General features: G+C 43.9%; 2 protein-coding genes across 17 annotated transcripts in view; one reads left to right on the forward strand and one right to left on the reverse strand.

The window, feature by feature from the left end:
- The window catches only part of MAGI2 (membrane associated guanylate kinase, WW and PDZ domain containing 2), a 1,098,388-nt gene that overhangs the window by 1,069,553 nt on the left and 3,429 nt on the right, over window positions 1-25,406 (forward strand). The window lies entirely within an intron of this gene.
- The window catches only part of PHTF2 (putative homeodomain transcription factor 2), a 164,887-nt gene continuing 154,064 nt past the window's right edge, over window positions 14,584-25,406 (reverse strand). For 10 of the 15 annotated variants that reach the window (XM_072965158.1, XM_072965156.1, XM_072965157.1 and 7 more), the window contains 8 exons: window positions 24,417-24,563; window positions 23,618-23,686; window positions 20,888-20,977; window positions 20,067-20,559; window positions 17,484-17,663; window positions 16,281-16,524; window positions 15,582-15,703; window positions 14,584-14,855 (listed from right to left, as the gene is read on the reverse strand). The gene's annotated coding sequence lies outside the window, so the exon portion shown is untranslated. Of the gene's footprint in view, window positions 14,856-15,581; window positions 15,704-16,280; window positions 16,525-17,483; window positions 17,664-19,513; window positions 19,622-20,066; window positions 20,560-20,887; window positions 20,978-23,617; window positions 23,687-24,416; window positions 24,564-25,406 lie in introns of those variants that run through there. The other 5 variants (XM_072965152.1, XM_072965150.1, XM_072965149.1 and 2 more) reach the window with 5 other exon arrangements.

Raw genomic sequence — 25,406 nt, forward strand, 5'->3', positions numbered from 1 at the left:
CCCACTCTTCTGTCTCCACATAGTTACATGTTCCTGTGGCAGGGACATGGCCTGTCTGTCCTCCCAGGTCCTCACCTGACTTGGGGGCCAGTCTGACCAGGGGAAGGAGAGGAGGGACAGAGCACCCCCCGCCTGCTGATCTGCTGAGTCAGAGGCCGCCACAGCCCTGGGACTCCCTCTTTGTCAAGGGCTCCAAGGGGCCTACAGGAAGGGCTAACATTCTGAAACAAACTCTTAGGATAGAAATTTAAAAAGGATGTGTCTTAAATCTCAGTTTTGAAAATGTTCCTAGTGTCATTCTGTGACTGCATTTGTTCTCCAATGATGCATTTTTTAAGGTAACTTTCACTGATTTCAACAAAACAATAATTAGTTATAGAATATCTCAAAAACAATCAAAAGAAGGAGAAACCCGTCCCTCTTTTGAAGACCTAACCATTTTGTTTGAAATCTGCTTTATTCATTTGCCAATACGTTTAGACGACCTGTCCACGACAGTAAATCTCCTTCTACACATCATTTTTCATGACTGCTTAGCACTGTGTTGTATAGTTGATCATTTAACCCATCTCCTATGTGGACTTCTGTTTTTATAATTTTTCCACTATTGTGAAAAATACTACAAAAATATCTTTGTAGCTATATCTTCCCATGTATCTGACTATATCCTCAGGATAACTTTGAAAAACAAAACCATTGCATCCTCACAGGAGGACAGATGAGGGCAGGGGATCATATGGACCCAGCTTTGGGAGCTCCTCCTGGGTGATGGAGTAAAATTTGTAGTAAAGTATCTTTTCCAATAGCCAGGCATTTATGAGCTCTGGCAGAGGCCATGTAATCTAATAAAAAGTGCCCAGAGCTGAGAATCAGTGCAGGGCGGGAGGGCCAGGCGGCCCCACACACGCAGCAAAACCCCTCAGGCCCTGGCCGGCCTCTCGGGGCTCCCACGCCTTGTTTATAACGTAGGGAAACAGCTGAACTGCAGGTTCGCTGACCACCCCTCAGGCTGCAGCACAAAAGGACTCCCTTCAAAACTGGAAAAGAGAGGACAGCCCAAGAATTACATCGTGTTTATGTGAATGTGCAGTTTGTTTTACTGTTACCGTCCCTTCTGTTTTGTTTAGTTTGTTTTTAAACAGCACTGACAGTATTTCTCAAGAAACAGAGGGCTATGTGCAATCTCATAACACACTTCCTTGACAATTTAAAAAATCGTAAGCTTTCCCAGATAACTCAGAAGTTGCCTGCATCTGGGTATATTGTATTTCTTTGGGGGAAGAGCAGTTAGTCAAGAGGAGCCTCAAGCCCAGGACACCACTGCCATTTTTGTGGTTTTCTTCCGAAGTGTTCTGGGCGACGAGAGCGTTTCAGGCACTCTGGGGATGAATGCTGAGCAGGCTTCATTTTCTGATGGCAGACCTGACCTGCCGCACCCAGACCTAGAGCACCTGGAACGCCCTGGACAGTGACAGGTCTGGGGCAGGCTGATGTCCAAGGTAGGGAGTGGCCATCACCAGGACGCTCTGGTTTCTGCCTTGAGGTATCGACCACCCAGCAGAACAGTTTTGAGCCCATTCCTGTTGACTTGAGTGTGGAGATGCTTCCACTTGGGGAACTGGCTGAGTTGATAATATTTGAGGGAACCAGTGGAGCCCAGGGTAACCAGTTATCACTCTTCCTGGTAGCAATGCCTTAGCTAGTAAATATGTGCTGTTTCATTAAGAAAGTTCTTAAGAAATGATGTTTTCAGCAGGCAGGCCTCTGAGAATCCCTTAAATTAGGTGAAGGCAGATCAGACCCAAGGGAGAATCATCTCGTTGTAGCTCAGAAATCTCAGACACAAGAGGAATTTCTGACCACACTAACCTACAAAGCTGATGTACAAACAAACATATTAATTTCCTTGCCTTCTCTGCACTTATTCAGTAATATTCCCAGCTGGACAGCAGCAGCCTGTGGAAAATCTGCCTGTGTTACTTAGTTGCTGCCAAAGCAGACATCCCTGGCACGTTCAAAAAGAGCTGCCTTGTCTTGTGTGAGCACCTTGCCTGAGCTGAGAATATTCATGTATCCATGCTTCACTTGAAATAGCCATCCTCTTGTTTTTAGCAAGATTGGCTTGATTTGAAGAGCCTATAGTGTGGAAAAAAAGACTAAATGATTCAGAATACTGGTCCATAACATTGGCCTAAAACCATCAGGCAATTTAAATATGAGATCCCTAAGGTTCAAACAGGTGTATAGCTAAGGGTAAAAACTATTCAAGGACAAAACGGAGGATGAAAATGTATTATACAAACACTGCTGTGGCACTTAATAAATATGTAGCAGCTAGCAAAGAGAGTTGAGGCCACTTCTTAAGAAACATGGAAAATTTGGACAACTGCCTGGTGATTTAAGAAATTTTCTCTGTTGTGAAAGATTTATTGGCCTTTTACTTAGGTATCACACAGCCTTCATTATCAGTCCCAATGCATAAAATGGTATTTGAAAAGAGAAATAGTGGCATATTTCATAGGCCAGCAGACCATAAGATCTGAGAGTATCTCATTGCCAAGAGCCCAAATGTGTGGAAAATTACAGGTATAAATTCTGAAGTCCATCGATGTTCAGTGAGACCCCGAGTACTTGGAGTTCTCATTTTCCCCTTCTGAACTAAATAAGAAAACACTGAGACATCCCTGCAGTGTTTTAAAAGAAGCATCGTATGCATAGTTTTGCTCTGCTAGGTGTGTTGTCAAAGGAGGGCATCAGACGCAGTCTGTTGAGCTGTATCCTTGGAACTGACGGGCTTTGTTTATCAGGTTCAGATAGATCCCCCCCCCCATGATTTGGGGGCAGAGAGGAAGCGTTAAAGGCTGTTAGGTGCTTGACTGCAACCCACTAAAACATCACAAAATTGCAGTCCTGTCTGCAGCCATTTGTTACGGGCTAGAGCAGATGACAGTAGTAAGTACAGAGCCCCTGGCCGTGATTCATGCTGGAATAACAGTTCAGATAGGAGCTCAGTCAGGCAGGAGTGGCTGAGTGTTAGCAAAGGTGTGAGCGCTAAGTGAGAAGGAAAGAACCTGAGCCTCGGGCCATAGCCCTGCTTATCCTGAGCCAGAGATAAAGCACCTCTCCTTCCTCCACATGTGTTTCCAGTTTGCAGTGACCATTCCAGGGAGAAGCACTTGACTGGTCAGACAGGTGATGTGGTGCTGATTATGACACTGAAGTGATCTGAGTTTCCGTCACATCTTTTACTTCACAGCATCTCTTACGTCGTGTTCTTTAAACAAAGACAGAACATCCGAAGTTTGAGGGGGACAGAACAGAATACATTAAAAATTAACTTTGAAACCATTTTTAAAATGCCTTAGCTTTCTTTATATGTAGTGGAAATTGCTCAGAATGCCTTAAAATAAGAACAGAAATCAACAAAACTATATATGTTGGAGACTCATTCTTGGGTGAACGGAGGGCCTAGAATGTGTCGCTCCCCCAACCCAAAACCAGTGTGAAATGAAAGTCCAGTTTAGAATGATATGAGGGTAATAAAGAATATCATAGAAAAAAACTGGAGGGAAATCCAAATTTGTAATAGTATTTTTTACTAAGTAACTAGAAACACTGCTCAGATAATACACTTTTATAAATGTATTATCCTGAGTGTGTCTAACATATTACAGGTTGGTAATGAGAAAACAAGGAGGAAAATGAGTGACTGATGACTTTCCTGTTGACCATCGTATGTAGACACAGGCATGGGTGAGAACATGAATTTCAGACACAAGGACTTTTAGGCAACTCTCAGGGGGAGTCACTGTTTTCTCCACCCAGGCTTTCCTCCTGAAATATCCCTATAAAAGGCAGAACTACCGCAATGTAATACACTCTGGATGTGGGAGACATGCCAGTGAGGACATTATAATGTCCACATGGTTACCCATTTCATTTCAGAGTCTTCATTCCAAAATATCCCCTGGGTGAGGCTTTCTCTTGAATTCATTCATTCTTCAAGTCAGTTTTTGGTGCAAGGTACTTTTGGCACTGAGAGGAACAGAAAGATGAATGAACCACATTTGTTTCCTAGTAGGCAAAGCCCACACAAGTCTATCAAAAGTAAATATTAGTCAACAGGTGCTCAGAAGAGGTGAGCAAAGTGCATTTTCCCCTGTGAGCTTATCAAAGAGGACTTCAGGAAATCGGTGGCATTCGAGCTGAGCCTTGAACAACAGGCCAACTTTTAAGTGGCAGAGAAGCAGTAGGGCAATCCAGTCATAAGCAAAATCAGTCCCAGTGAGGGCTTGAGAGTTAAGGCAGGTAAAACAATTTGGCCGGAGGGTGAGGTGCCTGTCAGAGAAACAGTGGGAAGGAGGGAAGGCCTACCATGTAAGCTTAAGCCAGGCCGTAGAGGCCAGAAAGTGGAGACAGTCAGAGCAGTGGGATTGCAGAAGAGAGGCTGGCAGTGGGGCAGCAGTGGGAACACCGCAGCATTGCAGATGAGCAGAAACGGGGGCCTCAGCGAGGGCGGGAGTGGAAAGGCAGGCAGAGACTCAAGGAACTGCCAGGTACCTTATTAAGGGAATGCGGGGGAGAACAACCCTGAGGCTTGGCTCCTGAGTGACTAATGGGCAAAGATGTGGGGGAGTCAAGATGGTGGCAGTTCATCGTTACAGAATCCAGGGGAGCTCAGTGGCCTCCTGAAAGGCAGCATGATCCACGCAGAATCTAAGCTGGTGCAATTACAGGCGCACCAGGAGATAAGCCCATTCATTTTCTTCTCCTCAGGCAGTTCCATGCCAGAGCTTCCCCAGGCAGCTGAGCTAGATGGGTATCTAGGAAAGAAGATTCTTCTCCCTCCAACCCCATTTTAATAGTTTTCGCTGGAGAGTTTACTTGTGGATGATCTAAATCATCCTGCCCCAATCTCTTTTCCTTTGCCGTTAAGACAATACAAGCAGAGCACATAACACCTACCCTCACTCTTTGGTTCTTTGTAAGAAGTGTCCGTTCTCTGACTAGTTGATACCATCATTTTACATCCTTTTGATGCGGGGTTGGTCTATACATCATATAAGGATTGATAAGCAGTTACCTAGCTATTTGGCTAGTGATGCAGAATGTCCTTAAGCTACTTTGTATCACCAGTTAATACATTTAATATTTCATGTTATAAGCCAACATGCAAGAAGTGACTTTTAAATCTTTCAGCTCATATATATTTTCATCTGGGAAGAACATTTTATTAGTGTATTTGATATCATCTCAAGACTTAATAGGGGCTTAATTCTATTAATAAAAACTAATTAAAAAATCATCATCCTTTTAAATTATAGCTTTTGATTTAGTTCTTTCCTGCTTGGGAAATAATGATTGCTGTAGCTGTCATACAGCCAGTCCGTAGCTAGCTTTGTTCTTTTTAGAGTTATCAGTTATTTGCTAAGGGAAGTTGATTAAAAGTAACAGCCTCACAGCTCCCTTTGTGGCCCCACGACTTAGCCATAGCTCAGCTTGTCAGAGATCTGGGCAGATATTCAGCCTCAAATGAAGCTGTCCACTTCTTCTCTTCCACAGTCACCATCTTCAGCCCACAGGAGCCATGTCGAAGGCAACTGAAACTGAGTGGTCTGCCAGCCTCACCTGTGATGGTCCAGGTCATCTCAGTTTCATTCTTATTGGGCCTGATCCTGGAGACATTCCTACTTCTGGCCCTTCTAGGTCCCAGAGAATGTGGGATGCCTTCTGTTGGTATTAAGTGCCTGGCTCCTCAAATTTCTTATCATTCGAGTTCTGGAGATGTAAGGCTGCCAGGTCTAGGGACACCAGAGACCATCTGGTTCTTGACCTTTGTGTCCACAGGAAGGATGCAGAGCTGCTCAGTGTCCAGTAGAGCAAGTGGCCTAAGACTTATGTATTAGAACTTAGTATGGGATGGCTGCTGGCAAGGAAGGAGTAGGGAATGCGGACTGAAGAGATGTCACATCTCCCATCTAGATGTTCAGTTCCTTGGGATAAGGCTGCAAGCACCCTGAATATCCCTGTAGAGGTTTGCTCCTTGCCTGAAAGCAAACCACCAGGGGGAGGACAGGATGCCTGTCCGTTCACCAACAAACAGCCTCGGGCCTCCCAGACCATGACGGCTAATAAGGGCATTGCCATAGTCACCAAACATTTTCAATTACAGGGAAAGCGAGCTTGTTTCAGTGTGAAGCCAGAATGCATCGATTACAGAAAGTCTGTAGTTTGATCTAGCCCTGGTTCCAACTAGGAAAGCTTTTGAGCCACCACCAACCCCCCCCCCCCCCAAAAAAAAGGAAAGAAAGAAAAAAGCAGTAGCCAAGAGTAAACTAGCTAAGTAGCTGCCAAGAGAACAATTGAGTTTTTCCCTCACATGGTCTCATATATTAAAGTTAGCAGAACGTGATTGAAAAATAAGCATATGACGCTCCTATGGCTCTTTTCTTTTAAGGAAGAAGCCTCAAACCAGTCTGTCTTAAGGGAAGTTGGTCAAAGCAATGGTGAAGCAGGAAGGTCAGGTGATTTTGAAAAGTTAAAACATTTCTAATTCATCAAGGCTTACTAATTTTTAAATTAAAGCACTTTCACTTGCATCCATACTCTTTACTAAGAAAGAAAATTGCACATAGTTGTAAATGAAATGGGCTCTGATTAAATGAATTTTCGATCTCAGGTAAAGACAGAGGGCTCACCCCATGTTTATACATAACCATAAAATTGTTGGCTGGAACTGAAAAGGCTCATGAAGATGTCATTATTATTTAGGTACTTTGTCTCAAAAATATATTTCTGAAGAATTTTTCTGCATCTTCTTATCAGTGAGTGTGTAACTCTATTAATGTGCTTAACAAGTTAAAGTAAGATTTCTCAGTCTGTTGCCATCGAACAAGTCTTCTGTACAGCTGTGAAAACAAGGGCAGGGATGAAAAGCTCTACTAAAGCTCTGCATTAAGATAGAGGGGTTCCCTAGTCCAGCAAAAGGTGGGGCTGGAGTCTGAGGAGATCCTGGTGCCACTGTGGGTGGTTCTCACACCTGTCATTTTGTCCCTGGAATGGCAGTGACAACAACCAACCTGTCTTCCTCATGGCTGTGTTGGGAGAGGAAGAAAAAGTCTCTACTCTCACCCTACACACAGACACACACACACGCAGACGCACAGACAACTCCTACTTAAAGCTGCAATATTGCCATTAGAAATAGTTGATGACAGTCTCAGAAAGAGAAAGAATGCCCCGGGAACTCTGGATCCTGAAAAGGGAACATTAATAGTGCTGTAAATTTGGGGGGGAGAAGTCATATTATCTTAATGAATGTTTCTCATAACATAACGGAATAAATAAAGATGACGTCCTCATAATAGAAGTACAAGTTATGACACAAATTACGCCCTTTTCCCATTTGCCTTTAATGAAGCTACCCTGAGAAGATGAAAGAGTAAAGAGAGTGAGCTTGAACTTGAAAGAAATAAGATTTCTACCTGAGTAACTGTCTTGGTCCACTCATTGTCATCATTGTGTTTTGCATGTGCTTTAGGTTAGAGTCTGGCAAAAGTCCAACTTAGTAAAAATAATAGTGACACTGATAGTACATTAGTTCTTGGTATTTAAGTTTTTGAGACTGAAACTTTTACACCTCTTAAGGTTTCTAATGGTTTCCCCTCCATAAACTGAGGGTGCCTGTGACCAGGGAGAGGCATTACCAGCAAGGACTGATTGGCCTTCATTCACTCTTTCCTAAAACAGCAGCATGACAAACTGACCGTGAGGACACTGGCCGCACACTGGTTAAAACTTCTTGGACTTGCTTGACCATTCAAGCTTAGATGCTAAAAAAGAAGGTGCTGACAGGCCATCCTTTAGGACTCTCTGAACCCAGAACCCTAATCTAGCTTTGACCAATTCTTTCCACCCCCAGAGGTCAAGAGAGCAGCTGTACTTCTTTAAAAGATTATTCTAAAATTTTAAGTTTCCAGTACAACTTCCTCTTGATCTTCAAGGCTGATAGGAAGCTCCAGAGCACAAATCCCCCCCAAAGATGTGTCCCATCCCAGACTCCACCTGCCAGACCCAGAATCAGCAGGGTCCATCTGGCTCACCTGGGGTTATCTGCAGCCTTTTCTTTAACCATTTTTTATTAACATACAGTCAGCTTACAATGTTGTGTCAATTTCTGGTGCACAGTATAATAGTTCAGTCATACATGTACATACATGTATTCTTTTTCATATTCTTTTTCATTATAGGTTACTATAATATACTGAATATGGTTCCCTGTGCTGTACAGTAGGACCTTGTTTATCTCCTTTGTATATAGTAGTTAGTATTGGCAAATCTTGAACTACCAGTTTATCCCTTCCCACCCTCCTTCTCCCCCAGTAGCCATAAATTTGTTCTCTATGCCTGAGTTTGTTTCTATTTTGTAAATAAGTTCATTTGTATCTTTTTTTTTTTTTAAGATCCCACATGTGTGGTATCATAGGGTATTTTTCTTTCTCTTTCTGGCTTCACTTAGAATGACAATCTCCAGGTCCATCCATGTTGCTGCAAATGGCATTAGTTCATTCTTTTTTATGGCTGGATAGTATTCCATTGTATAAATACACCACAGCTTCTTTATCCAGTCATCTGTCAGTGGACGTTTAGGTTGTTTCCATGTCTTGGCTGCTGTAAATAGTACCTCTGTGAACATTGGGGTACATGTACCTTTTTGAATTAAGGTTCTCCCTGGATATATGCCCAGGAGTGGGATTGCTGGATCATATGGTAAGTCTATTTTTAGCTTTATCCAAGGCCTCTTATACCAATTTCATTCACTAAAATGTAGCAAAAATTTCTTACTCTTTTAAGGAGTTGTTGTCAAGTAATACAGGTAAGGAAAATAATATATCCCACTGTCTATTTGTATAGTGTATCTGTTTCATACAAGGCAACTTCAAGTAGTTTAATAAGAACTTTAAGAAGGAAAGTAGTTAACATTTAACAGTGATGGAAACTGAGGCCCACAGAGGTTAAGTGGTTTGCCCAATGTCATACAGCTAATAAGCAATGGACAGTGTGCTGGAACCTGTCTTCTGACTTCAAAGCAGTGTTCTTTTCACTGAGTTGTGCCCGGCTGGCCTGATTCAAAGGCTTTACTCAGCTCGTTTCAGGGGATGCTGGTAGATTCCTGCATATTGTATACATTGATGTATTGATGGACTCCAGGGTCTTGAGGGTCTGGCAGTCGTGTCAGTTGGCTGTGTTTGGCATCTCCAGGGGTCACCAGCTGTAATACTCTGGATGTGGAGAAAGCTGACTCGTCAGAGTGATTCCAGGAGATTCAGTCCAGTCAGGCCTTCAGAGAGTCTCCAGGGGAGAGTTTTGTGGTTAACCAGTAATAACGACAGCATCTAACTCACTTTGCATTTACTTCACATCGACTGTGTGTCTGGCACTCTCACGGCGCCTTGGTTATTGAGCTCACTCAGCCTTCATGCACACTCTGTGAGGTGCGTACTACAACTACCCTTGTTTCACTGGTAAGACAGCCAAGGCTTAGAGAGCATTGGTTGGCCTTGATCATGGAGGACGATCAGAGACTGGAACCAGGGCAATTTGACTCCACAGCGCAGACTTTTAAAATACTGTCTTAAAAAGCAACAGGCACCCCCATTGGCTCAGGGCCTGTGACGTTAGCCAGAACAGGAAAGAGCTGCCATTTTCTTAGCACGACGAAACTATTGTGTTGTTCCTCTTTGGGTCATTTATCGAAGTATGTCAATGTAGCCAAAGAACGTATTCCTCAACCACTGGGAACCCGAACAAAGGCTGCATGACCCTGACTCTTTGGGGTCAAGAGCAGAACTCTTCAAAAACCTTATTAGAGGAAAGAGAGGATAAGGGAAATAAAATTACTGAGCTGAGATCAGGAGGTGCCATTTAGGACCCATGTTTTCTGTACTCACAGATGATTTGAGTGTGTATTTTAATGCAATCACCCTTCAGCTTTAAAAACAGACCCCGGTAAAGGGAGCAGCTTTGCCTGCTCAGTCCTTCCTTTCTGACCAGCCCGGGGGCTGCAGGCCCTGTGTCCACAGAAAGGCGTCGCCACTGCCGCTCATTCGCTCCCCGCCAGACCTCTTCACCTTGTCCGCAGAGAAGCCTCACCTCTTAGAGTAGGGTTCTGTGAGATAGTAATGATGATGATTTTAGAAGGAGGGCTTATTTAAAGAAGGCCCATTAAATGAACTACTCAGAAGGATAGCAGAGCTTGGAATCTGGTAGATTCTGACCTCTGCTTTCAGGCTGGCCATTCAGGGAGCTGGGTTTCCAGGTTGATGGGAGCCTCCACTAGGGCAGAGGACTCTCCAGCTTCATCCTGCAGTCTCAGGTGACTGGCCCTGAGGGAATGTGGCCAGTGGATTTTCCTTTACACTGGTGCTCACAATAAAGCACGCAGGCTTCAGGTAAGAAGTAGACATGGCCACTGGTGCTAAAACAAAAGAAGCCTCAGGTGCTTCTGTCCTCCCCCACTACCATACAAAGTGGAGCAGCTGATGGAGGGATCAAATGATGCATAGGACTCAGGAGGGCAATGAGCTTTCTCCCCAGCTGCTCACCCTCCACTTTGGGCACAGTGGCAGGTGTAGGCATATCTTCAGGCTCCAACAGAATTATCTAGACTCCTGACAGATGACCTACCAGAAGACCAAAGGATTAACACTTCTCCATCAGACGTTTAGCATTTGTTTATTTCTGTGCAAATCACCAGTCATTCCTGAGTCGAACCATATTGAACACAGAGTGATGTAACAAAAGGTAAACGTGAAGAGCATCTAATCTTCTCAGGTGAAAAGTACGTGATTCCCATTATCCCCGTAAGGCCCGCCAATTCTGAGGTGGCCCCGGTTGCAGGTTGGAATCACCTGCCAAGTTTTATAACAAACCCACATCTGGGTCCCATCACCAGAGTCCGTGATGAGTCCGGGTGCTTCCGCCGGGGGATTCTCCTGTGCCTCCAGGCTGAGACCCGCTGCTCTACTTGGACTGGAAGTGGAGGAGGACATCCTCATTCCCAGTGTAGTTTCTGGCCTCTGAACCCCTGTAGGTGACCTTGCCAACTCAGGGAAAGTTGAGCAAGAGGTAGGATGGGGCGTGCCTCTTCCCTCCCTAGGGCTGAGCCGGCCAGGGTCTGGGATCACAGGGAGGAGGAGCCTGCGGCCCCGCCGGGAGACCGCCGTGGGGTGCTCGTCCTTCTCGGGTCCTTGTGGGGCACCGAGCTCGCCTCTCTGCTCCTCCTGTGCTGTGGTCTGCGGAGAGGGTGGGAAAGACCTGGAATTACGCTCTAACCCCTTCTTGCTTGCATGGGTCCCCCAAAGGAAGTTGCTTACCCTCGGGCGCTTTCCATTGGAAAACATATACAAACATACCTCCCAGCCAACGAGTGCACCAACGGGATGTCTCGGGAAAGCTCTGGCGAAAGGAGCTCATTTGCAGGGTTATTAGCATTACGAGTAATGACTTCCCTGCTAAAGTCTAACTCCTGTGTTAGAACGGCTGCACGTGTACTGGGAGTTGTCATATGAACGACTGCCCACACACGAACGTGAGCATTAATCTCGTGGCCTGCGGAATGGTACTAGCCGGTCGCTATGAGGTTCATCTCTCAAAACTGCTGATTCAGAATGCAAATCTCAGGTGGCAGTTAGACGGTCTGATCGCCTCCACCGAGGGTAAGGCCGAAGAATTAGCAGTGTCTTAATTACTCATCTGTGGGTCTATACTCTTCAAGGCTGAGCCAGAATGCAGGAAGCCTATTGCCCTGGAAGAACCCACTACATTTTCCAAAAATTTCTCCAGTTCATTTGTTTCAAGCACCTTTGAATTCCTTTGGCATAATCGCCCTACCCTTTGTCAGCACAAAGCGCTTGTTTAAACGACTCAATCAGATCATGCCATGGGCGACTGTTTCCACTTATTATGATGAACTGCCTGTTTAGCACCAATGTGCCAGGCACATTCAACAGAAGAGGAAGCTTCAAAAATGATTTTTCTTTCTGCTATGGAGGCCCACAGAATAAAAACAGCCTGCTCAGAGTAAAGAAAAGATTATCCTCACTGATGAGGATCAGTGAATGAGGACATTTGGGAAAGCAGGTTGAATTTTCCAGATGAAAAACAACAAGACTTCCTTCTTGCCATTGATCCTCCTATTGACCTAGGACATAGAGTAAATTGATTAAAGAGACAGTGAATTTCTGCTTTTTCACAGGCCAGGAAGAGATTTCTCATGGATAAACGAATGTCAGAAAATCCCACTGAAGGCAGGAGTCTGGTACTGTTAGTCTTCATCCCAACGGTGGCACCATAAGGCACTGAATAAACACTTTGTTAGATTAATTCAATGTGAGGCATCAGACTGATTATTCCCAGCACTAATCACAGCTGTAATTTAGAGCATCAGGTTTTTTTCCCAGCAGCTTTTCAGGGAGGAGATTGTCTTTTTTTTTTTTTTTTAAAGAAGTATGAGCAGTTTACAGTGTATCATTTTGTGGTGTACAGCATGAAGTTTCAGACATGCATATAAATACATTAATTCCTTTTAAATTCTTTTTACTATAGGTTACTACAAGACACTAAATATAGTTCCCTGAGCTATACATTAGAAACATGTTTATTTTATGTACAGAGTATATGGAAGTATCATTTTTCCAATTTATTCCTCCTCAGCACCCCCCCAAAGATAAGTTTGTTATCTCTCTGTGAGTCTTTCTCTTTTGTAAATAAGTTAATTTGTCTCTCTCTCTTTTTTTAAAGACTCCACTAAATGATACATGGTACTTTTCTACTCTTTCTGCCTTCCTTCACTTAGAATGACAATCTCCAGGTCCATCCATGTTGAGGCAGATGGCCTTATTTTATTTTGTTAAAGCTGACTAGTATTCCATTGTATAAATACGACAACCCTTTATCCAGTCATCTGCTGGTGGACATTTAAGTCATTTCCGTGTCTTGGCTATCGTAAAAAGTGCTGCTGTGATCATCGGGATGCAGTTACCTTTTCAAAGTAGACTTCCCTGATTCCTAGGATACATGCCCAGGGGTGGGGTTCCTGGATCACATGCTAAGTCTATTTTTAGTTTAATGACGAATCTCCATACTGTTTTCCATAATGGCTGCTCCAAACTACATTCCCATCAGCAGTGTGGGAGGGTTCGGTTTTCTCTGCACCCTCTCCAGCATTTATTATTTGTGGACTTTTTCTCAATGGCTGTTCTGAGTGGTGTGAAGTGATATAGCTCCTTGTAGTTCGGATTTGCACTTCTCTGAGAAGTAGCAATATTGAGTATGTTTCTGTGTGCCTGTTGCCCATTTGTAGGTCTGCATTGGAGAATTGCATATTTAGATCTTTGGGCCGTTTTTGGATTGGCTTGTGGTTTTGTTAAGTTGTATGAGCCGTTTGTATTTTGTGGAGATGAAGCCCCTGTCACTTGCATTGTTTTCAAATATTTGCTCCCATTCGGTAGGTTGTCTTACTGTTTTATCATTTCCTTTGCTGTGGAAAAACTTATGAATTTAATGAGGTCCCACTGTTTTTTGTTTTTTCGTTTTTTTGCTTTTATTCCCATTGCTTGTGTTGATTGCCCTAGGAGAAAATTGGTCAGATTTATGTGGGATGATGGTTCACCTGTTTTCTTGCTAGTGTTTCCCACATTGTTTATTTTGATGTCCTTTTTTATGTCTTTATGTTTATTCTCTTGGTGTTAATTATAGATACTGCGTTTCTAACTGTGGCTTTCTCTTTTCTGTAGATTCATGTGTTCTTATTTATAGAAAATGGTTTAGTATTTCTTGTAGGATAGGTCAAGTATTTATTTATATTCTTTTAATTTTTGTTTGAGAAGTTCTTTATTACTCCTTGTATTCTAAAGTATAATGTTTCTGGGTAGAGTATCCTAGATGTGGTCTTTTTTCAAATTTAATTGAAGTGTAGTCAATTTATTTGTCAGTTTTCGGTGTACATCATAATGTTTCAGTCCTACATATACATACTCATATTTGTTTTCATATATTTTAGGTTGCAGGTTTTTCTCATTCAAGACTCTGAATATAGCCTTCCACTCCCTTCTGGCCAGCAAGTTTTGTGTACAGAAATCAGCTGATAGTGTTACATGGGGCCCCTTGTAACTTAAGTTTTTCTCTTGCTGTCTTTAGAATCTTTTCTTTAGCTTAATTATAATATGTCTTGGTCTGTTTGGGTTTATCTTTGAGGGGACCCTCTGTGCTTTCAGTACTTGGATGGAAGTTTCAGTCACGACTTCTTCAAATACCCTTTCAATCCCCTTTTTTGTTTCTTGTCCTTTTGGGACCCCTATTACGTGTAAATTGGCATGCTTTATATTATCTCTTAGGTCCTTATGTTGCTTTCATTTTTTTCACTTGCTTTTCTGTCTGCTGTTTCAATTGGGTGGTTTTCCTGATGCCAGTGCTGCTTGTCCATGGGACACTTTGAATAGCAAGGTTTTAGCATTTCATACAATTTTCTGTCTAAAAATTTTCATAATGTGTGTAATGTTTTTTCATTGAGCAGGACAGTAATACAACAGAATGTAACTAAGTTTTATTATATCAAATGATGTCTGCGCTGTATAGATTTGTATACTGATACATACACATTTATTTCAAGTATACCAGGTCTTTCCACATTTCTCTCAATGATGAGGGTTGGTTGTGGTTCCATTTCCAAGAGAGGAGCGCTCTCCGACTGATGTATTCATTCTTCATTCATTTGCTGTTTGTTAACACTCAGTGTGGGCCCAGCACTGTGTTAAGACTGGGGTCACCACAGTCAACAAGACAGATCACAGTCCCTGTCAAAAAGGATTTGTATTTGAGAAGGGAAGAGACACAAACTGTGGTAAACATTGTGAAAGAAATAAAGGAGCTGAAATAGAAAATAACCACTCTGGAGGAGATGGTGAGAGAGGCCTGGCTGAGGAGTTGGCACTGAAGCTGAGTGGTCTGCTCATGTGAAGCAGCAGGGGGCCAGGTGTTTAGGCAACAGCTGTGCACACAGCCCGGGAGCCACTTCTCCGTCAGCAGCACGTGTCCTGAACAGAAGGGGGCTGCAGTGCAGGCGTGTCGCCCTCCTGGCTGAGTCTGCATCGCTGCCAGCAAATGCACCGCCGACCTCTCTGCCTGCCCGGCCTGTGTCTGGAGCCCTCACCCAGCTGCACTAGTGCTTTCTGCAGGGTTGCTGGCACACTAGGAGTTTTCTACTTGTGCACAGACCTGTAAAAATCCTAGGACCTGTGAAGCCATCATCTGCAGTGATTTGATAGTCAAATAGTGTTTTGGGTATTTCTTAGTTCAATTTTATTTCTGACTCCAACAAAAAGCCTTTTCATTTTAGCAAAAGATATTAAACATGCTGGAAATCAGCTATTACATATATCAGGCCAAAATGCTACAGAAATTGATACCCACTGGTTTGTTTCTAGGAAGACATGGGGCTTTGTTTGCAGAAATAAAAATTCATGGGCAGCCTTTTTCAGAACCCAGTTAAAAAGGAGAGCTTTAAGGTAAGGCATACGCACTGTCTGGACGGATGCCTCATGGGCTCAGGTCCTTTCTCAGGTGGGTTCTCCAGGAGGTGGATCTACCGGCATCTGTAATTGTTCATCCTTCTCTGGGGCTATAGCGCTGCTCCCATTGTCTTCTGCAGGATAAATGGGAAACAAGCAATAAAACTCACCTCGCCTTTTTGCTTCTCTTGGGAACTTTAAATAAAAGTGACATAAAGGCTAAAAGGGTGGAAGGGGACAAGCCGTGCTCAGCGTCACCTACCAGAGAGGCCCCCGTATCTCAAGCGGCACCCTTGCCTTACGTAAGGTCACTTTCCCTCATTGTACTCATCCATAGCAGACTTGTTATTATGACTTATTTGTAAATTAACTTTCTGGGTCTTCCACTCTGAAAGTTAGGTCCACAAGGACAGGTATACTTCTAGTGCACTGATCTGTATAATGTAAATAGTAGATGCTCAGTAAGTATTTGTTCAAGGAAAATAATGAACTGCTGAAGACGGCAGGAGGGCAGGTTTGGTACTGCATGGCCAAGGCCATCTGCTGGCACCCATGCACCCGTCACGGCCAAGCAGGTACTCTTGGCAGGAAGGTGGTGGTCATGTGCCGTGACGCCATGAACACTGTTTCTGGCAATTTCTCAGAAACAAGTTAAAGTGCCTAGCCTTCCTCTGTGAGCACGTGAACATCAGCTGGTCCCACGGCGTCTACCTTGTACAGCCCCAGTCGCATCCTTTGGCCTTCAGAGGAGGCCTGCGGCCCACAAGACGCAGCGAGGCGGGGGCCATCCTGACTGCCTGCGGTGCTGGAGGGGATCCCTCGACTCTCTGACAAGAAAACGTGGATGGTGGTTCCTGCTGTCCTCAAGGTTGTGTGTCTGAAGCCTTCGTGAAAATTTGTCCACCTGGGACACTGGGCTCAGGAGGTTGGCTGGAGTGCAGAGGTGACAGCCACCCTGGAAGAGAAGAGGAAGAAGGCCCAGTTTCTTTACTGGAAGAAAGAACAGCTCGTGGGCTACAGCAACAAGCCGAGAAGGAGCCTCCAGACCCCGGGCCTGCTGGTCTGAGCCCAAAAATGACTATTCCTTGTGCCTGATCTGCCCTTCCTCCAGCGCCACCCTGGGATGTGGGGACCCATGGGCAGACACCCAAGTGCCATGGGCAGACACCCAAGTGCCACAGGCAGCCTGTTGACACAAAAAAGGGCCTTGGTCACGGCTTCTGATTGAAGTAACTTTTTAAAGAAAAGCCATTCTTAAACATCTCAGAGCTGTGCCAGCATAATTTGTCTATGACTTACTTGCTCATCAGTAGAAGGAACAGTTACTTCAGTTTCAGTATTTGCAAAAGTGAGCTTGAAAACTAATTGGAGGAGAACCCTGCATTGTGAGTAGGGCGTGTGTCTGAAACATCCCACACAGTCATATACGATCCTCTACCGCTGTCAGAGTAGAGGAGAAAATGCCTGTGGAGGCTGTGCCTGGTGTGGTACAAAGGTACTTACAGATTGTCAGGCTGGGGACACATGCATCCAAGGGGTTATGGGCACTGCCCTTGCTGCTTACCTGTATTTTGTGATCAGAAATGAGTATGTTTTTAAAGAGGGGGAGAGGATGGATAGAGCAGCTGGCTACTGGATCCCAACACAGATGAGAGGACAGTATTTTTTTGGGGAGGGGGGACACGTCTAAGGATAGCCTTGATAAAATATGGTAGCACGACGATTCTAGACACAAGAGCTTTCTTCCATGAGTTGATTTCTTTTTGAATACCCACAACTGTTAAAAAAGGGACTTTATTTCCTGGGGACGTGTTGATGGGGATACAGCTGCACGACACACAGTCTAGAAGTGAATTAATCTGACGCCTGAGTCGTGTCCCTGGACGGCTTACAGGGAACATCTTGTTTACGTACCCCAGGCGTGTGGATTTAACGAGTCCAAGAGCATCCTCTAACTCATTTCCCCTTCTTCCATCTTGGGCGAGAGGTGGCTGTAATCTGTCTCCATCATTTCTCCCATGAACCAGGTACGTTATGGTTGATTATTCTCATCCCTTATTTCCACTCTCTGCCATTTCAGACAGGGCTGTATTTCTGTGATGAAGAACATGATTCCAGAAAAGCTTTGAGATTAAAGATGCCTTCTAAAGATAAAAGTAAAACCTCTTTAATTCAGATTCCGTTAGCTCCATAAATTCAGAATTCATTATCAGTTTCATGGGGCTGAGACTTATCTTAGACCAGTGGTAAGGGAGGGAGGGAAGTTACTAAGCAAAGTGGTGGGGAAAACATTTGCTAGAGGTGTAACCAATTTAAAAAGACCCCTTCACACCAGGGTTAAAAACAGTTCAGCAGCAGTGAGCAGTGGGTATAGCTCAGTCATAGAGCACCTGTTTAGCATGCATGAATTTGAGTTCACTCCCCACTATCTCCATATAAAACCAAAAAAACCTAAATTACCCCCCCCAAAATATAATAAATGAACATACTTTTTTTTTAGAAGTTCATCAGGACTATTTTTTAATATTTTTTAAATTGAGGTATAATTACAGTAAAACTCACCAGTTTCGTGTACAATTCTACCAGTGTTGAAAAACCCGTACTGTGATATAATCACCACCATAATCAAGATACAGAACAATTCCATAATCTCCCCAGATTCTCTCATTCTCCACTGTGGTCAAGCCTCTGGCTACCACTGATTAGTTTACTTGTGTCTGTTGGAGACTGTCACATGAAGGGAATCACACAGTATGTAACCTTTTGAAGCTGCCTTTCACTTAGCATCTGCGATTCACTCATGTTCTTGGGTGTTTACCCAACGTTCTTCCTCTGCAAGTTGCTGGCTTACTCTTTCTGAAGACAAACGGGATCAGGCTCTACTCACGCGCTGAGGCTCCAGGTGACCAACACAGCCTGGGCAAGATTCTGGGAAGGTCAAGTCTGTCCTTCCCAAACTGGAAATGCGCTGCAGACATTTCCAGCCCCTTAGGCAAAACTTCCCTGTGCTTTTGTCTCCCTTCTGTAAAATCCAAATGCCAGCTACTAATCTAAGAAAGGAATCTATTAAAGAATCTCCCCTTTCTCCTTTTATTACCTGCTAATGGGGCTTTTTGCATTTTAACAGGGGCTTTTCAAGACTCTGCTTTTTTCCTGCAGTAGTTTTCAAACTGTTCTGTTGGAGCGTCAAAAGATTCCTGAAAAACGGTCTGAAAAGCCACTGTAGGTGGGCGTAGGGGCGAATGGCGAGACTTTGGACCCATCCAGCCAACCAAAGCAGTTACATTTTTATCTGTTACATACTGGGCTTTTCTGTAAGATTTTATTTGAAAAGAAGAATGTGTTGCTTTCTGAAACATGCTTGGAATAAATATACTCCATTATTATTAATAACCCTGTCTAGCCCTGAGATTTGCCCTCTCAGCCATGGAGGTAAAGTCTGCTACAGCTTTACTGCTGCTGCATCTTTGCATCAAACAAATATGGTCACAATGTTTAAAGTTATTAATGTTTATAATACCTAGTTTACATCTCTCTGGTAATAAAACTGAAACAAATACATGTTTGAAGGCCACTAACAATGCCTCCAGACTGGAAACAATGCTTCAGTAGGGGCAGAAGCAAAGTAAAATAATTTGTTCTCAAAATTTTTTAAATGCACATTTTTCTTATTTGTACTTTGTTACAAAAAGCAATCACCTCAGTGATGGTTGAACAGATCCAAATGAACCATTATGGTTTGAACACATCCTTAAAAGATTTTTGTTTTGAATACCACATGACTTCCCATTACTGTCCTTTGAGCTACAATAATCATTTTTATATTTTCCTATATTATTTTAAATTAGAAGAAAATACATTTCAGTACAGCTGCATCAGTATTCTCTAACCCAGCCAACTGTAGGTTGAACCAGGAACGGTTTATTATAAGAAGTAACACTTAACAAATCCATAGATCTCTTTGAAGAACTTGTATTCATTTGAGCAAAGGATGTAAAAAGTGTTTCCAATCTCTGAGTATTTTCAATTCAATTCAGATTCAGAGTGTGACACTGAAAGGAATATTTTTAAAGTACATATTATTATCCCCGTCCTTAAGAAATCTAATTTCATTATTCTCTGATGCCAGCTTGTATGTCCAGCATTTCCACAAATCAGAACCCTGTCTATGGTGACCGTTCAGGGTTCAAACACACATGGCATCTCAGAGTCTCCATCTGGAATAACGATGCTCTGCCCCTGACAGCCACGTTAGGGGGCGTTTCTGTCACTCTGCCCCAGAAAAGGTGGGCCCCATTTCTCAACCAAAATACCGGCCAGCAAAGGGGTCTCGGGGCGGCGTTTCAGCTGAGCCTGTGGAACCTCCCCCAGTTCATACAGTCACTCAGCAACTGTGCCCCGCCCCCTCCCAGTTGTGCAGCCTTGAACAGGGTTCCTGAACTCTTTATGCTTCAGTCCCCTCATCTGTAAAATGTGAGTTTACATGTGAGTAAATACCTTTCAAGGGTGTAGAAGAGTGCTTGGTCCCTGAGAAGCACCGTGCTCTTAGCTGTTGTCATTATTAGTCACACCAACAGTGGTAGCAGTATTGTTACCTTCCTGAAGACTCTAATCCAAAAGGCAGCCACGGGTCTCTGAGTCCCAGCCCTAGAAAGAGAAGCGCAGGGACTCTTGCTCAGGGCTCGGGGGAGGACGCAGCCCAGTCCGGGAGCCCTGGAAGGCTGTCGGGTGACGGGTGGGGCAGGAGACGGGCCCCCTCTCCCTGCGACAATCGCCGGCTTCCTTCTAAGGGGGTCCCTTACCCTTCAGCACAGGATCCAGTGAACTCTTCCTTGATTTGAGTTACATTCTCCTCTTCCGTACACATTTTTGCTGGAGATAACAGCCGCTTGGGAAAACCATAATGCAGATACTTACTTACCACAATAAGTAGTTTATTCCTTGCAGGTCACCTCTCTGTCACCTGGTTATATTCCATAAAATAAACAAGCTGTTGAAACACAGTAGATAAGGGTTGTTGGTTTTTTTTTTTTAATCTCAAGCAGATGAAGTAAAAATGCATTTTGTTTTCCAGTATTGCTGGTCTCCTACAGGACAGTTTAGGAGGTCATACATGTTTTAACTCAGCAAAAATGGTGTTTGTGTGTAATTTGGGTATATATTACTAATATGTAATTATGTACTAATCAGTCTGTTTTCTGGGAGAGATCCAAGCTGGCTAGAGCTGACTGCAGGGAAGGGAAGAAATCGAGCCTAACTTCAGGGAAGGGACTTGTTTCTCCTTAGATGGTGTTTAAGACATTTAGGGTCTGACTTACCTGTGGCTTAATCTGAACGTTCACTGGCAGGTTGACTTACGATTCCCCAGGGATGAAGCTCCTTCAGGCAAAGTCATTACATCATGATGGCTGATAAGATCACAAAGGGAAAGAACATCTGTTAAGTCAGGTGTACTCAGACCCAGAACTTCTCTGTATCCCTCCCCATCCCAGGGGCCACAGGTGAAAAGCTGAGAACGCGTCCTAATGGACCTTCTGTCACTGGCGTCGGCACTCTTCCCCTCAGACGAATTTCTTTCCTCTCCTACTTCAAATACACAGTATCATTTCACCACCATCCTCCCTCTGAAGGCATTTGGTTTCAAGTTGTCCACTTCCATTTGTGGAAAAGATTGATTTATTCACCAGATACACACTGAACATGTATTATTGTGTCAAACAGTACGCTGGGTATTCAGTCCTCTGTGATGAACAAGACCAGTGTGGTCACTGCCCTCATGAAGCTTACAGTCTACTAGTTGTGACTGATGTTCATCAAATGAGCAGGCAAATGTGTAATGACAAATTGTAAGTACTATGAGAAAAGAGAGACGAGACACTCTTGAGGAGAGTGGAGTACCTGCTGGGGGTTGGAGTCCTCTGGGGTGATATTTAGGAGTCCTAAAGAGTGAAAGAGAGCTCACCATGTGAATCGCTGTGGGGAGAACCTTCCGGGCAGAGTCGTCAGCAATGACATACGTCCCAGGTTACAGAATGAGCTTGGCATGTTTGAGGAACTGCACAAAGACCAGTGTGGGTGGGGAATAGGGGGTGAATGGAGATGAAGCTGGGGAGGCTGGCAGGGGCCAGATCATGCAGGCTTTTGTGGGCCATGTTAGTAATTTTGTATTTTACTCTTAAAAGCGGTAAGAATCCACTGAAAGTTTTAAGCAAGGGAATGACGTGATCAAATCTGTCTGAAAGAGACTGTCGTGGATGCTGCGTGGAGAGTCACTAGAGGCAAGAAAGAGCGGAGTGGGTCATGTAGTAGCCCAGTGAGGAACAAGAGCCCGGCAGGCCCATCCCTTGGGTGTGGTAACTAGGTTAGCTGTCCTGGGCTCCGAACTCAAGGGAGGGTGTGTGGTTCACAATATACTGCACATAACTTCTGTCCAAACAACACGGAAATGCAGTTTGGAATTTCCTGTCTTTACCAGTGTCCTCAAGGGTCTATGACAGGTGCCTGCACCGTGGCCTCCTTTTAAATGTGCTTTTTGCAGGCAGCCCACGTGGGCTGCATCCTTCCAGGACTGCCCTGGATCTTGAACTAGGATGGTGAAAGGGGTCACGAGTTGACAGAGTCCATGTATATTTGAAGATGAGACTAAGCCTTGCAGGTGGATTGTATTGTGAGATGAGGGAGAGAAAGGAGTCAAGGACAACACCCAGTGATGGGAAGATAAGGAAAGAATACAGAATAGGCTTGGGGAAGAACAGGTTTCTGTTTGGGGCTTGTTAAACTGAAGATCTGAAGATGCCAGTGACCTGTCTGAGCAGAGATACCGAGCAGGCAGGTGGACACATCAGCACAGAGCCATAGCACAGAGCTCGGCAGAAGCACCTGGGAGGACTGTTGTTGTAGAAAAGACCATAAATAGACAAGAACACCTAGGAGAGATGATGAAGAAAGAAAATGACCCAGCCCTGAGGAGGGCTACATTGCGAGGTCAGGTAAAAGAAGGAACCAACGATGTAAACCGAGGACTGGCACGGGGGAGAATAAAGAGCAGGAGGATGGAGCGTCAGGGAGGCCTAGAGCCCAGCTCGTTTCGGGGAGCAGTCAGCCATGTGAAATGTGGTGAGATAAAGCCACGATGACACTGCGAGGTGTCCTCTGGATTTGACGGCAGTAAGATCATGGGCGAACTCGAAGAGAGCAGTTGCACTCAGATGAGGATGAGAGAGGGCAGGTGGAGGAAGCCAGTTTTGGAATAAAAGGCGCTTCCCTTTTCTCATGACAGCCATTGGGCCTAGGGACGTTGTTTGGAAAAAAGGGCTGCAGAAATCCCAGCCCACATGGCTAATTTTGTCTTTCTAGGATGCGTCCCTGTATTTCTAATTCCAGTTAGAACATCTCCTACAGGAAAAGTGTGTGAAGCTCATCCTCCTGGGCAAGAGCTCTGAAGCGAACACAAGCACATGCTTTAGCCAGTGGCCAGGTTCAAGGGAAAAAAGACAGGGATGGGGGAAGGGCGGCTGAAGTAAGGTTCCAAGGAACTAGAACTAAGTGTGGTTAATTCCTCTGGTTACTGCATGTCAAAATTCCACAAAAACTAGAGTTTGAAATGTTACAGAAGTGCTCCCCCTGCCCTCCACAGTCTGTCACCCTGACAGGCAGGTGAAAGGTGAGAAAGGGGCCGCTTGACACCTGCCCTTGTTGCTTCACGGAGCTTTGCCGGCTCGTGCTCGGGGCGGACACCGCACGTCTGCTAGTGAACGAAAGAATTCTTGCCCAGAAAAACGAAAACTGTGGACTCACATATATAAACGTCCATCTTTAAATCACTTTGCTTTATGATCTAGTTCGTTTTAATTTTGGACTAATATTCTTAATCAGCAGTAGCTTAAAACATTTTAGCTTTTTAATCTTTCCCATTAAGTATTTAATGATCTATAAATAAATGCTTGCAAAATATTTATCATAAGAGATTCTTTTGTATTTTAAATAATTTCACCTAGTTGATCGTTATATGTAAGACATTCAGAAATAAATGCTAAAAGTATTCTCACCAGTGCTGCGGTCTCATTCCTGTTGGTCAGCAGTGGCCACTGAGCATGTCCATGTCACATGCTTTAATCCTATTTGCAAGGCGACATGTTAGAAAAATTTTCTAAGTAAAAAGAGTCAAGAAACCAGCATTTTCCTCCTGGCTGACCCACTCTGTAACCTTGGTCAAGTTACTTAACCTCTCTCTGCTTCAAGTCCTCCCCTCAGGAAATGGTATGACTAGTATCACCCTCCCTCTGTCTCAGAACTGACTTGACTCTGCCTCATGTGATGTCATGGTGGGAAAAAAGAGCTATTAAAATGTGAAATATTATCACCCTGGTCCAAGTTAGAGATTGCTATTGCACAGCGACCCTCCAGTGAAGACCACTTTTAACTCTTTCAGACAGTATCTTCCTTTATGGGTGGAATTGCCACCTCCTATCATGTTTCATTTTAAAACTAACCCAGCCAGAAGCAGAACACATTTGAATTTTCATTGAAAACATGTGCATTTGAGGATTTCAGAATATTCCTGGAGGTAACCAATGATACGTGCAGCAGAGCAACACCTTCCACCCCACCCCTCCGCCCCGGGAATCACAGCATGGGGGAATAGCTGACTTACTGCACTTATTTAGAACCTCACCTGTGTGTTTGCTAGTTCATGTAGCCAGATCATTAGTAGACAGCCACCGAGGCACAGAAGAAAAATCTGACTCAACTACGTGTGAAAAATCATTACAACTCTCTCACTGCAAGGTGCTTTTTTCCCTTTGAAGTGCACGTGTCACCTCTACGAGGTAAACGTTGCATCCCTACCTTATAAATGGAGAACTTCAGGCTCAGAGAGATTGAGTAGTTGGTCCCAAATCAGATTGCTGGTAAATGCCGGAGGCAGGAGTAGATTTCAGGTCTTTTGATGCTTTTCTTGGATGCTTTCACCAAGTGAACATAATGGATAGCAATCTATGGAAAGAAGGAAGAGAACAGTGTGCCCTGAATACTCCGTTCAAATTTCACATCAAAGGAAAAATTTATTCTATAACTGATCTGATATTCTTGGTAGCCAGAATTATTGGAACTGTCAACCCTGCTGCCCTCTTTCTCTCGTCTCTAATAAATCAGCATCAAAGGTACCAGATAAGAATCCTCAACTTTTAAGCAAAGTAGACCCTTGACATTCACAGACTGAGTATGCAGAAGGGCCACAAATAGTCTCTGACATGTTGTAGTAGCAGGAATTTGAATCACATGCACTGAGGCTGGTGTGTGAGACTGAAATCTCTTTAGCCAGTGAGGGAGCCTTGCTGCCACCCACCATTCAGGTACCAGTATGGCTTTGTTCCTCATGACTGTGTAACAGTTCTATGGAGAACAGTTATGCTCTCCAATAATTCAAAATGTGAGGATTTCTACAGGCCTTTGGACATACTCCTCACAAATATCAAGGGATCACTGTATTGGATTTCCCTGCTTTAATTTTGCTTTAGTGGCCAGAAACTCAAGAGCAATGTTAGTGCTCATAGGAGTAACTAAACATATCAGATTCCTAACATATCTGTCCTCTTTCTGCTTGGCTTCTGACCAGTGGTTTCTTTAAAAAAATAAAAAAATCTCATTTTTATCATTCTAATTTGTATACATTTTGTTGTAACTTGTCTCAAATCCTTTCTTAGAGATCTTAAATCCCAAATAAGTGTTGAAACTAGGTTTCCTAGGAAGAATCATTTGTCTTAGTCCCAGGCCTTCTATAACATCAGAACTATTAAAAAGAATTACAGACGATGATTTCTAAAAGATAAGACAACA

Source organism: Vicugna pacos, chromosome 7 (assembly GCF_048564905.1).
Source record: "Vicugna pacos chromosome 7, VicPac4, whole genome shotgun sequence".
In the NCBI taxonomy this organism is placed as follows: domain Eukaryota; kingdom Metazoa; phylum Chordata; class Mammalia; order Artiodactyla; family Camelidae; genus Vicugna; species Vicugna pacos.